We start from the raw sequence: 10,630 nt of genomic DNA on the forward strand, positions 1-10,630 counted from the left end.
TGGATGGATCATGTTGTCCCACACATACTGCCTCTTGAGAGCATCTACAGCCGGACTTGGCAAGTTCGACCCCTCAAACGCCCACGGACATCACCGGGCGCGTAAACGGACAGTGACCGGTCACGCCTTAAATTATTTACTCTACCTTCGAGTCTCTCATATTTGAACCCTTAGAATCATATGTACTACATACTAGGTACTACCCCAGCTAATCTTCATCGTTGGAGATGTCTATGATGTCGGTATCGGGCGCCAGGTGGACGGGCGCGTAGGAGGGCTCCAGCTCATCCTCCTCCTACTCGCCCTCATCCATGTAGGCAAGCATATCCTCCTCCTCCATGGTGTGTTGCGCCTTCATCTCCTGCCGGCAACGGCTTCTGGCCTCCGCATCCGACTCCGAGTGGAAGGAATCGAGGATGGCCTACTGCTCCGCCCGCAGATCCGCGTCCCGAGCGTCCCCCAAATCCTCCGCCTCCTCCTCCTCCTCCTCCTCCTCAAACTCTTCCTCCGGATCCACTACACACCGAGGCAGCCCCGTGGCGATTCGGGCTTCACGCCTTTCCCGGATCTGCTCAGGGAGTTGCATCCGGCGTTAGAAAAATGGGTAGCCCCTTATCCGGCGGCGTGGGGGCATGGCTACTAGTGGTGGAGGACGGGGAGTGGAAAGTGGTGGCAGCGGCGGAGGCGGGGGAAAATGTGGAGGGGTAGGGTTTTGGTGTCGGCGGTCGGCTTAAATAGTAGGGCTAGGCACTGCGGCCTGTCGGAGCGGTGCCACGCGACGACATCAGTCCGGCGGAGGAGACGAGCTTCGGACCGCCAGGTTTCCGTACATTCCGCGTGGGACACCGACGTCAGTCCGACATGGCGGACGCGCCCGGGCGCCCCCATATTCGCCTCATACTTGGGCTAGATATGAGGGGTGCCGGTCAGCCCGGGCGTTTGAGGCATATTTGAGGCGCCCGTCTGGGTCGAAATTTCGTGATCGGTCAGTGACCGGGCGGCCCGCCCGGGCGTATGAGGCGGACTTGGGATGCCCGACTATAGATGCTGTGAGCTTCATCCAACAATGTGTGTGAGTGAATTTCTGCCCTGTGGTACATCACGCTAACGCGTACAGGATGCACAACATGTAGAGTAACATTGAATGAATGAATCAATAAATTAACAAGTTGAGCAAGAAGAAGCAAAACTTATGATCTCCATGGTTGCCCCAACAGTTGACACATTGCCTCAGTCGATATGTGACACAAAACTTCATGACAGAGTTCTAGATGGTGTACCATCGATACACTAACGACTTCACATTGCATTCATGGATGATGTGCATGCAATGTGCTTTCGTGCATGAAACAAACCATGCACGCACTGCCAAAATAACCCCCTTCTGTTCCTACCTACGAAGTCCGCAGATACAGCCAACCACGCATCCCACAACAACTCATCCTCCATGGTCGAGTACCCCTCCATCCTTCTTACTCTAAAAAACGACATGAAGTTTAAAAATAAGCTCAATGCATTTGACCGAACACCTGTCGAGCGTGGCGTCCGCCATGGACGTCATCGGCAGGGGGATGCAGGTGAAGGAAATATGCCCTATAGGCAATAATAAAGTTGTTATTTATATTTCCTTATATCATTATAAATGTTTATTATTCATGCTAGAATTGTATTAACCGGAAACTTAGTACATGTGTGAATACATAGACAAATAGAGTGTCCCTAGTATGCCTCTACTAGACTAGCTCGTTAATCAAAGATGGTTAAGTTTCCTAGCCATAGACATGTGTTGTCATTTGATGAACGGGATCACATCATTAGAGAATGATGTGATGGACAAGACCCATCCGTTAGCTTAGCACTATGATCGTTTAGTTTATTGCTATTGCTTTCTTTATGACTTATACATGTTCCTATGACTATGAGATTATGCAACTCCTGAATACCAGAGGAACACTTAGTGTGCTATCAAACGTCACAACGTAACTGGGTGATTATAAAGATGCTCTACAGGTGTCTCCAATGGTATTTGTTGAGTTGGCATAGATCGAGATTAGGATTTGTCACTCCGGTTGTCGGAGAGGTATCGATGGGCCCTCTCAGTAATGCACATCACTATAAGCCTTGCAAGCAATGTGACTAATGGGTTAGTTGTGGGATGATGCATTATAGAACGAGTAAAGAGACTTGCCAGTAACGAGATTGAATCTCGGGCAAGTAACATACCGATGACAAAGGGAACAACATATGTTGTTGTGCGGTTTGACCGATAAAGATCTTCGTAGAATATGTAGGAGCCAATATGAGCATGCAAGTTCCGCTATTGGTTATTGACCGAAGATGTGTCTCGGTCATGTCTACATAGTTCTCGAACCCGGAGGGTCCGCACACTTAACGTTCGATGACGATTTGTATTATCGGGTTTTGTGATTTGATGACCGAAGGTTGTTTGGAGTCCCGGATGAGATCACGGACGTGACGAGGAGTCTCGAAATGGTCGAGACATAGAGATTGATATATTGGACCATGTTATTCGGACACTGGAAGTGTTCGGGTTGGTTTCGGATAAAACTGGAGTGCCGTAGGGGTTACCGGAACCCCCCAGGGAAGTAATGGGCCTTAGTGGGCCTTAGGGGAGAGAGATGGCAGCAGCCAGGAGGTGCCCCCCAAGGGGAGTCCGAATAGGACTAAGGGAGGGGGTGCGGCCCCTCTTTCCCTCTCCCTCTCCCTTTCCTTCCTTCTTCTCCTACTTGGACTAGGAAAGGGGGAAACCTACTCCTACTAGGAGTAGGAATCCCCCCTTGGGCACACCCCTTGTGGCCGGCCCTCCTCCTTCTCCCCTCCTTTATATACGGGGGAGGGGGCACCCCGTAGACACACAAGTTGATCTTTAGCCGTGTGCGGTGCCCCCCTCCACAGTTTTACACCTCGGTCATATTGTCGTAGTGCTTAGGCGAAGCCCTGCGTTGGTAACTTCATCATCACCGTCAACACACCGTCGTGCTGACGAAACTCTCCCTCGGCCTCAGCTGGATCAAGAGTTCGAGGGACGTCATCGAGATGAACGTGTGTAGATCGTGGAGGTGCCGTGTGTTCGGTACTTGGATCAGTTAGATCGCGAACACGTTCGACTACATCAACCGCGTTACTAAACGCTTCCGCTTTCGGTCTACGAGGGTACGTGGACACACTCTCCCCGCTCGTTGCTATGCTTCTCCTAGATAGATCTTGCGTGATCGTAGGAATTTTTTTGAAATACTACGTTCCCCAACAGTGGCATCCGATCCAGGTCTATGCGTAGATGTTATATGCACGAGTAGAACACAAAGAGTTGTGGGCGATAATAGTCATACTCCTTACCAGCATGTCATACTTTGATTCGGCGGTATTGTTGGATGAAGCGGCCCAGACCGACATTACATGACCGCATTCATGAGACTGGTTCTACCGCCGTGCTTCGCACACAGGTGGCTAGGGGGTGTCTGTTTCTCCAACTTTAGTTGAATCAAGTGTGACTACGCTCGGTCCTTGTTGAAGGTTAAAACAACACACTTGACGAAAAATCATTGTGGTTTTGATGCGTAGGTAAGAACGGTTCTTGCTAGAAGCCCATAGCAGCCACATAAAATTTGCAACAACAAAGTAGAGGACGTCTAACTTGTTTTTGCAGGGCTTGATGTGATGTGATATGGTCAAGAACGTGATGATATATAAATTGTTGTATGAGATGATCATGTTTTATAACAGTTATTGGCAACTGGCAGGAGCCATATGGTTGTCTCTTTATTGTATGAAATGCAATCGCCATGTAATTGCTTTACTTTATCACTAAGCGGTAGCGATAGTCGTAGGAGCAATAGTTGGCGAGACGACAACGATGCTACGATGGAGGTGAAGGTGTCAAGCCGGTGACAGTGGTGATCATGACGGTGCTTTGGAGATGGAGATCCAAGGCACAAGATGATGATGGCCATATCATATTACATATTGATTGCATGTGATGTTTATCCTTTATGCATCTTATTTTGCTTAGTACGGCGGTAGCATTATAAGATGATCTCTCATTAAATTTCAAGGTACAAGTGTACTCCCTGAGTATGCACCATTGCGATAGTTCGTCGTGCCGAGACACCACGTGATGATCGGGTGTGATAAGCTCTACGTTCACATACAACGGGTGCAAGCCAGTTTTGCACACACAGAATACTCGGGTTAAACTTGACGAGCCTAGCATATGCAAATATGGCCTCGGAACACTGAGACTGAAAGGTCAAGCGTGAATCATATAGTAGATATGATCAACATAGTGATCTTCACCATTGAAAACTACTGCATCTCACGTGATGATCGGACATGGTTTAGTTGATATGGATCACGTGATCACTTAGATGATTTGAGGGATGTCTATCTAAGTGGGAGTTCTTAAGTAATATGATTAATTGAACTTTAATTTATCATGAACTTAGTACCTGATAGTATTTTACATGTCTATGTTGTTGTAGATAAATGGCCCGTGCTACTGTTCCGTTGAATTTTTCCTAGAGAAAGCTAAGTTGAAAGATGATGGTAGCAACTACACGGACTGGGTCCGTAACTTGAGGATTATCTTCATTGTTGCACAGAAGAATTATGTCCTTGATGCACCGCTAGGTGACGGACCTATTGCAGGAGCAGATGCAGACGTTATGAACGGTTAGCAAGCTCGGTATGATGACTACTTGATAGTTTAGTGCACCATGCTTTACGGCTTAGAACCGGGACTTCAAAAACGTTGTGAATGCCAAGGAGCATATAATATGTTCCAAGAGCTGAAATTGGTATTTCAGACTCATGCCCGAGTCGAGAGGTATGAGACCTCTGACAAGTATTTTGCCTACAAGATGGAGGAGAATAGCTCAACTAGTGAGCATGTGCTCAGAATGTCTGAGTACTACAATCGCTTGAATCAAGTGGGAGGTAATCTTCCAGATAAGATAGTGATTGACAAAGTTCTCTAGTCACTATCACCAAGTTACTGGAACTTCGTGATGAACTATAATATGCAAGGGATGACGAAAACGATTCCCCGAGCTCTTCGTGATGCTGAAGTCGGCGAAGGTAGAAATCAAGAAAAGCATCAAGTGTTGATGGTTGACAAGACCACTAGTTTCAATTAAAAGGGCAAGGGAAAGAAAGGGAACTTCAATAAGAATGACAAGCAAGTTGCCACTCCCATGAAGAAGCCCAAAGCTAGACCCAAGCCTGAAACTGAGTGCTTCTACTACAAAGGAAATGGTCACTGGAAGCGGAACTGCCCCAAATACTTGGCGGATAAGAAGGATGGCAAAGTGAACAAAAGTATATATTATATACATGTTATTGATGTGTACTTTACTAGTATTCATAGTAGCCCCTGGGTATTTGATACTGGTTCAGTTGCTATGATTAGTAACTTGACACGGGAGTTATAAAATGAACAGAGACTAGTTGAGGGCAAGGTGACGATGTGTGTTGGAAGTGATTCCGAGGTTGATAAGACCACCATCGCACACTCCCTTTACCTTCGGGATTAGTGTTGAACCTAAAATAAATGTTATTTGGTGTTTGTGTTGAGCATAATATGATTGTATCATGTTTATTGCAATACGGTTATTCATTTAAGTCAAAGAATAATTGTTACTATGTTTACATGAATAAAACCTTCTGTGGTCATACACCCAAGGTGAATGGTTTATTGAATCTCGATTGTAGTGATACACATATTCATAATATTGAAGCCAAAAGATGCAAGGTTAATAATGATAGTGCAACTTATTTGTGGCACTGCCATTTAAGTCATATTGGTGTAAAGCGCATGAAGAAACTCCATGCTAGTGGGATTTTGGAATCGCTTGATTATGAATCACTTGATGCTTGCGAACCATGCCTCATAGGCAAGATGACTAAGACTCCGTTCTCCGGAACAATGGAGCGAGCCACTGACTTATTGGAAATAATACATACCGATGTATGCAGTCCGATGAGTGTTGAGGCTCGCGGCGGGTGTCGGTGTCAAAACCGGCGGATCTCGGGTAGGGGGTCCCAAACTATGCGTCTAAGGTCGATGGTAACAGGAGACAGGGGACGCGATGTTTACCCAGGTTCGGGCCCTCTCTATGGAGGTACCCTACTTCCTGCTTGATTGATCTTGATGAATATGAGTATTACAAGAGTTGATCTACCATGAGATCATAATGGCTAAACCCTAGAAGTCTAGCCTGTATGACTATGATAATGAGTATCCCCCTCCGGACTAAGTCCTCCGGTTTATATAGACACCGGGAGGTTCTAGGGTTACACAAGGTCGGTTACAAAGGAAAGGAATCTACATATTTGGTCGCCAAGCTTGCCTTCCACGCCAAGGAGAGTCCCATCCGGACACGGGTGAAGTCTTCGGTCTTTGTATCTTCACAGCCCATCAGTCCGGCCCATGGCTAACAGGCCGGACGCCCGAGGACCCCTTAGTCCAGGACTCCCTCAATAGCCCCCGAACCAGTCTTCAATGACGAGGTGTTCGGCGCATAGATTGTCTTCAGCATTGCCAGGCAGGTTCCTTCACCGATGACTCCCAAGTAGTATGTTTGGCCTTCCATTTAATGTTTCTCCCCTCGGCTTCTGTGTTTTAACAAATTCAGTTTCCACGTGTCGAGCGAATGCGAGAGGTCAGGGTATTTTTTGCACATAACACCCCAGCCACGCGAGGGACAACGCCTACTTAACGAGATCCAGATCCATTCAACATCTCGCGGAGAAAATCCTCAAAGGTTGCTAGGAAAGAACACTCCAACATGTCTAGCGTCCCCAGCACCTCCTCCTGTCCCTGCGGCCCAGAGAGAGGCGAGTGGGAGAAGTGTTCCGTATCCCATGGTCAGCTGGAGAAGCTGCAAACGCAGGGGTTTCTCTCCCTTGCGGACCTGGTCCCTGTCCGAGCAGGGTTGGCTTCCTTCAATGGCAAAACCCAGGCGGAGGATTTCCCCAATCCATCTGCGGGAGAACGAGTGTGCTTCGTCCCCTATTTGCTAAGGGGCGTGGGATTTCCAATTCACCCATTCCTCCAAGGGCTTCTGGAATATTATGGCCTCCAGCTGCACAACTTTACCCCAGCCTCCATCCTGCATATTGCGGGTTATGTTGCTTTATGCAAACTATTCCTGGGTTGTGAGGCCCATTTTGATCTGTGGAGAAGTTTATTTTGTCTTGTCCCGCGTAACCACGAGGGATCGATATTTGAAGTGGGTGGAGCTGAAATATGGCGCATTGCTGAGACCGGATACCTATCCGGCACACCGAAGAAAGCTTCCGAAGAGTGGACCTCTGAGTGATTTTACATCGAGGACGTCGTACTTCCAGATCCAGTCCAGAGTGGTCTCCCCGAGTTTACAAGTGTTCCTATGAAGAAACGCCATAGCTGGCGCCCTCGGAGCCTCGAGGAGGAAGATAGTGCGGAAGTTCGCCAACTCCTGAGCAAGATCAGGACACTTGCCCAGTCCGGATATACGATAGTAGAAGTGATGGCAACCTCCATAGTGCGGGGGGTCCAGCCACTCCAATACAGAGGACTTCCCATGTGGAACTACAATCTGGAAGATGACGGCTCCTGCTGCGGCAGGAAAGGTCCGGACACCCCTGCCGCCCTAGCCAAAATATTGGCCGAACTGTTCAAGGGCGAGGAAGAGGAGTTCCTGCGTATTACACACAAAGAAGGATATTCCATGTACAGTCCTCCTAGCTAGGTAAGCCCCCAGATCTTCTGCTCTACTCATTCCACTCCCTGAGCTTCGTTCAATAAATGCTAACCCGTCCATTTATAACAACACTGGCGAAGGATTTCCGAGGGGCTTCACAGCCCCGCCCCGCAGCCCGAGGGCCACAATCGGGACCTTGACCCCGGATTCGAAGAGGATCCGGATATATTTGTGGTGCTCGAGAATGGGACGTTTTACCAAATGAGCTATGACGGCACAGAGGTGGCCATCATCGCCGACTATCTCGGTCTTCTCCCCGCTTCTCATGTAAGTAATCAGGAGACACTTTGTCCAAGAGGGTTTTTCTCATTCTTCCTCACCCACCGCACCGTCATGTGCTCAGAAGGGGAGGCGTCCGGCGCGTCGTGCTGCCCCAGGGGCATCTCCAAAGAGAGCGGCTCCCACGCCGGGCAGGCCTTCGAAGAGGAAGGCAAACAGAGATACGGTCGAGCCTTCCTTGAAGAGGTATGGGTTCGCAACTATGCTCTTTTAGCAGTCGCGTCCAACTGGGACTCCTATGTTCGTCTTGTATCAGGAAAAAGGTTCGACAGACTGTGTCCGGGGACCCAGCCAGTCGTACTCCTAATAGCCAGGATTTGGTCCTAGCTGATATGGGAGTGGCGCCGGATTGTCCTTCTGCCGAGGGTTCGGAAAATATTCAGCTCGGCTGATGCATACATCCGGGCTGCTCGAGATGGGCTTAACAGAGCCACAGAGCAGCATTTGAAAGACGTGCAGGTAAGTTTTACCTTGTCCGAATTTGATAACCATGTACCAGTAGCCCCCGAGACTTGAAGCAGTTGGGACAAATGTTTTAAGGATCGTTGTACAACCAGGTTCTTACGGAGAAGAACGACCTGCTAGCCCAAGAGCTGGAGCAGTGCCGGACACAGCTAACTGCTGCTACCACCGAACTGGAAAAGTTCAAGAAGGCGTCCTCTGGTAATATTTCCCTCCATCGAGAAACAAAAATGATATGCCAGCTGTGTTGAAACGGCTACTTGTCTCATAACAGGGTCGTCGGACCAGCTGGAAGAGAAACTGAAGGCCGCTCAAACGAGCGAAAAAGAGGCGAAGAGACAACATGCCGCAGGCGAGCGCGTTCTAACCCGAGTTAGAGAGGAGAAAAACAAACTCCAGGATTCAAACACCAAACTGGGCGAAGAACTGAAAGATGTGCGAGCCCAGCTAGCGACTCCATTAAGGAGAACAAAAAGCTGCGAGGCGGCATATTCAGTACGTGGCCGAATTTACCTTATAACAGTTTGGAGGTAAAAGTAGCTGATATAGCTATGATTGCAGGTATGTTGACGGGCAGTCCCGAAGAGGAGGTGTCCGGATCATCAAGTGATATTCTGCAAGGGCTGTCGCAATTGCACGAGCAAGCTCGGCAGGCAATGCGGAGTGTATCCAAGGCCTTATGGCCATCCGCCTCCCCCCAGGGAGTATGGAGGAGCTTGTAGAGCTGTTCAAGGGAGCGCGGCGGCGTATTCGACTATGGAAGATATCGGCCCGCTGAGAGGGTGCGCGTGAGGCCTGGGCCATGGTGAAAACGCGTATACCAAGATGGATCCAAATCACATGGCCCGGATTGGACCGCTAGGGTCAAATGGGGAAGAAATTCCCGTTAGTTTAGTATATGACCAAGTAGAGGTGGCTGCTAGATATTCCCAATAGGATTGTAAGTTAGACCGCCTGTTGGACGGTATAGAGGAGGAAGTTTTGGAGTCCTAAGTGACTATGTACTTTCCTTCTAGCTGGATTGTAAAACGATTGTCATGGCCGACCTTTTCGCTTCGACCTCTCGACCCGAAGGTGCGGAGTGTTTTCCGAATACCTGAGCGGCAAAATAAACCAAGGTATGCGGGAAAACTAGGCGTAGGGGTCATAGTTGCTTGAACACAAGTTGTATCCGGCTAGTTATGTTATATTACATTAAAATTGTAAGAAACATCTTCCAGAGAGAATAGTTCCGTTAAGGGTTCCTTTCCCTGGGTGCGCATGCATCAATGTGCATGTCCGGACTATGATGAAGAAATCACAATGTGTATAGCTTCTGGGTGTTCACGATGGAACGAATGCAAAAACACCTTTAGTTCACTGACCGAATATTCCCTTAAGAACGCTAGTTTTCGGCTTCGCCCAGTCTGAGGTACACATCTGGATGACCCGACAGTAACAATCGCAGAGGTGCTCCCTTTATGCCCTAGCCGAACTAATGGGAACGTAGGGCATAAGCACAGGAGCCAGGCAACCCAGCTTGGCCAAAACTTAAGTCATATCGATGCATATAATGGCGAAGAAAAGGTACATATGGGAGAAAACGCATATGTGATGAGCTTGATGCTCGGAAAATAATAATAGCAAGCTTCTGTCCAGGAAGCCCCCAGGTATGATAGATGTACATACTTGAAGATATATGCGTCGGAGGTGCGCGGTCTAACTGCACGAAAGCTTTTAAGGCTAAAGAGTAAAAACGAAAAGAGAAAAAATGATGGAAACAATAGGGGGAAGGAGACGAACAGAGAGTTCGGCGCTAGGCATAGAATCTTCGGAGTCTGGCCGTGCTCCAGGGGTTCGACTCTAGTCGATTGTCGGATGCATCACGCAAGCGGTACGCCCCTCCGGTGAGAACTTCGTCGATGATGAAGGGACCCTCCCACTTGGGCTTGAGTTTGTCCTTTTTCTTATCCGACAGGCGTAGAACGAGTTCGCCGACGTTATAAGTTTTGGCCCGCACTTCTCTGCTTTGATACCTGCGAGCCTGCTGTTGATAAAATGCGGAACGGGCTTTTGCGACATTGCGCTCCTCCTCCAGGGCATATAAGCTGTCCTGCCGATCGAGCTCGGCCTCTCTCTCTTCGTACATC

Source organism: Aegilops tauschii, chromosome 2, assembly GCF_002575655.3.
Source record: "Aegilops tauschii subsp. strangulata cultivar AL8/78 chromosome 2, Aet v6.0, whole genome shotgun sequence".
Classification (NCBI taxonomy): domain Eukaryota; kingdom Viridiplantae; phylum Streptophyta; class Magnoliopsida; order Poales; family Poaceae; genus Aegilops; species Aegilops tauschii.